Source organism: Salvelinus sp. IW2-2015, linkage group LG15, assembly GCF_002910315.2.
Source record: "Salvelinus sp. IW2-2015 linkage group LG15, ASM291031v2, whole genome shotgun sequence".
In the NCBI taxonomy this organism is placed as follows: domain Eukaryota; kingdom Metazoa; phylum Chordata; class Actinopteri; order Salmoniformes; family Salmonidae; genus Salvelinus; species Salvelinus sp. IW2-2015.
Window position 1 is genome coordinate 27,771,082 of NC_036855.1, and position 2,935 is coordinate 27,774,016.

The 2,935-nt window shown below is 38.8% G+C and overlaps 1 protein-coding gene across 2 annotated transcripts in view; it reads left to right on the forward strand.

Annotated features, from left to right (window-relative positions):
• Positions 1-948: 948 nt before the first annotated feature.
• Positions 949-2,935, forward strand: part of LOC111974940 (tissue-type plasminogen activator) — a 17,928-nt gene continuing 15,941 nt past the window's right edge. Inside the window, exon 1 of one of the 2 annotated variants that reach the window (XM_024003031.2) lies at positions 949-1,060. The gene's annotated coding sequence lies outside the window, so the exon portion shown is untranslated. The remainder of the gene's footprint in view (positions 1,061-2,935) is intronic. The other variant, XM_024003033.2, reaches the window with a different exon arrangement.

The following is a 2,935-nucleotide window of genomic DNA, read 5'->3' on the forward strand; positions in this document are numbered from 1 at the left end:
ACAACGACATGTTCAATTAACTTCCCCAACCACTAAATTAGTCCATAAAAAAAGTTTGCTCTCCCAGTAGAATAAAAGTTAAACAACTTCAGCTATATTCTCCGTAACAGCACACAAGGACAACGTTTTGAAGTCTTTGTAGCAGCCCCTAAAGTGGAGTTGCAATGAAGAAGCTGTAGAATTAGAATTTCTGTTGTTCAATTTCTATTGAATGAGTTGCTATTCAGGACCAAGTTTTTCAAAAGTTATCTATCTGGATTTRGGGTATCAGATAGGGTTAAATGGCATGGAAATAGAATGAATAGAACAGGGTTCCCCATTCAAGTRAATGAGTTGTTCGTTCAATTCATTCTATTTCAAAGTATTTGAAAAAAAAAAAAAGTGGGCCCTGGTGACTGAGTGATTGACAGACTTCCTGAGGATGGGATGGGTCAAGACAGGGGATTGTGGGATGTCAGAGAACCACAATGGGGTCACAGCCCTGGTGCCAGATTCACCACTAACTGGATTTTCATTGGAATTGAACCCACCCTGTCACGACAGCCTTAACTCTGGCCTGGCCAGGAGCCATTGGGAGTCCAATGCCAACCAGCTACACACACACACACACACACACACACACAGACAGACAGTCAGACCAATGCCTCTGGAAATAGTCAAATCATGTATAGTAACAATAGAAAAATCTACGTTTTCAACAGAAGTGACTCAACATATCGAGTGGCAATAACTCACGTTGTGAATACTGAATACCTCATTGACGCTGACCTCATACTCTAGCTATTATACGCTATCCGTTATCAGTTGTTTATATGCTCTAATCCGGAGCCAACCCAGATACCCGCCCAAACCGCATCATCATCGGGCAAGCCTGCCTCTCTGGGCTCGATCATTTCCAAACAACCCTCCCTCTTCCGCAAAAAAAAACAAGAGGCTCGGATAAAAACCGAGAGAAGCAGAGCAGCGATCACARTTCATCGTCAACCCGCCCTGGACCCCCGAACCCAATTGTCACTAGAGGGATATTGAGGACTAGAAACATACCATACACAAGGACAAGGTAAGGATATGGATGTCAATACAACCACATTGCCTTCTGTTTTCCAGATTTCAGTTGGTGTTTAGGCTTTTGTAGAAGTGATTGCATTAGACTACAACATTTTGCGSATTATTTATGTATAGCAAGCATACTTCCTTCACCATGGAGTGGATTTAGTKCGCTAAATAACAGTTGATTTCTAATGGAATGCCAAAGGATTTCAGTAATAACGTTACTGTACTCAAATGGAATGTCAAATCAAATTTCAATGAACTTTTCACGTTTTTRCCCCACGTTTTTATTAATCGAGTTTTTCCATGCTTTGCCTTTGTGCATATTTTTAATCTGAATGCATAGTTAGGCTAATTATAATTAAGTCATTATAGCAGTTTCTCATAGGTTGTAGTTTTGGATGCTTAGAAATGTTTTTATTTATCTTATCTATAGAWGAGATTACAGATGAGATTATAGATGAGATTAGTTGAATCTATACTTTAGTGTTTCCCTTAATTTATTTATCAGGAATATGGACCAATTCAATTACATCTACATTTACATTTACATTTAAGTCATTTAGCAGACGCTCTTATCCAGAGCGACTTACAAATTGGTGCATTCACCTTATGATATCCAGTGGAACAACCACTTTACAATAGTGCATCTAACTCATCTAGATTTTATATAAACCATCTAGATTTGGTTTATAAACTACTGTATGTCCTATGGAGACCTGGGTTCCAATARGTATGTATTTGAGGTATTTAAAATAAAATAAAATCTGTGTATTTGAGTATTTTAAAATAAACAGTCCAAAACAAATACTTTCATTTGAGTATTTGAATGGTTATTTGTAAAGAAAGTATTTTCAAATAACATTTTCAAAWACCTGGSTTAAATGCATGGGAATGTAATTTAGTCAGTGTATTTGAGTATTTTCAAATACTTTACAGGTGTATTTCCAAATACATTCCGATATTCAACTACTTGTCTTTTCAAGGAAAAAATATCTGAATACTTCATTCGAAATGTATGTAAAAGTAATTGAGATATTTCAAATAGTATTTGAACCCAGGTCTGSTCCTATGGGYATTTGGATCAGTTAAGGGTGTAAATGGCAAGCGGATATTTACACTCTTGGTTCCTATTGTGTAGMCTAGTTATGCTCCATTACTTACACAGTATATAGCTCTCATGTATTTCAGGTCTATGACATTCTTGTCACCTGATGGTGGATGTCTCCGCACCTTGGCACATGTAGGCTATGTTGGGAGTGACAGAGTTAGTCAGTCAAAAGGAATTCACCTATTAGTGCTTTCTCACTGCTCAAAACAACTACTGCTGACCATTCCCTGCCACATCTCTCTCTCCCACATTCCTCTCCCCTTCTATCACAAATCTTTCACACCCAAACTCATCTCTCTTTCTCCTTCCCTCCACCTCTCTCTCTCTCCATTCATCTCTCTTTATCCCTTTCTCCACTTGATACTCTTGTATTCTTTCACTAATGTCATCGTTCTCGCTCCATCCCTCCACCTCTCTCGCRATCCCTCCACCTCTCTCTCCATTCTTCGCTCTCTATCCCTTACTCTCTCAACCTAATACTCCCCTCACATTCTGTTTCATACCGTCATCTCTCCCCCACCTCTCTCTCCAGTGTTCATCTCACTATCCCGCTCTCATTTCATCATCCATCAGTTCTCTCAGTAATCAACAGCTCTAGAATGAGGTCATTCTAAAACTTCTTGTTGCAAATACTTGTAACAAGTGAAGCAGTGTTATTTCAGATAACAGGACAGAGATTACACTGAGAATATGTTTCTTGGAATGTGGTTCCCTGGAGGTAGCTGTGTGTGTGTGTGTGTGTGTACAGTTGAAGTCGGAAGTTTACATACACCT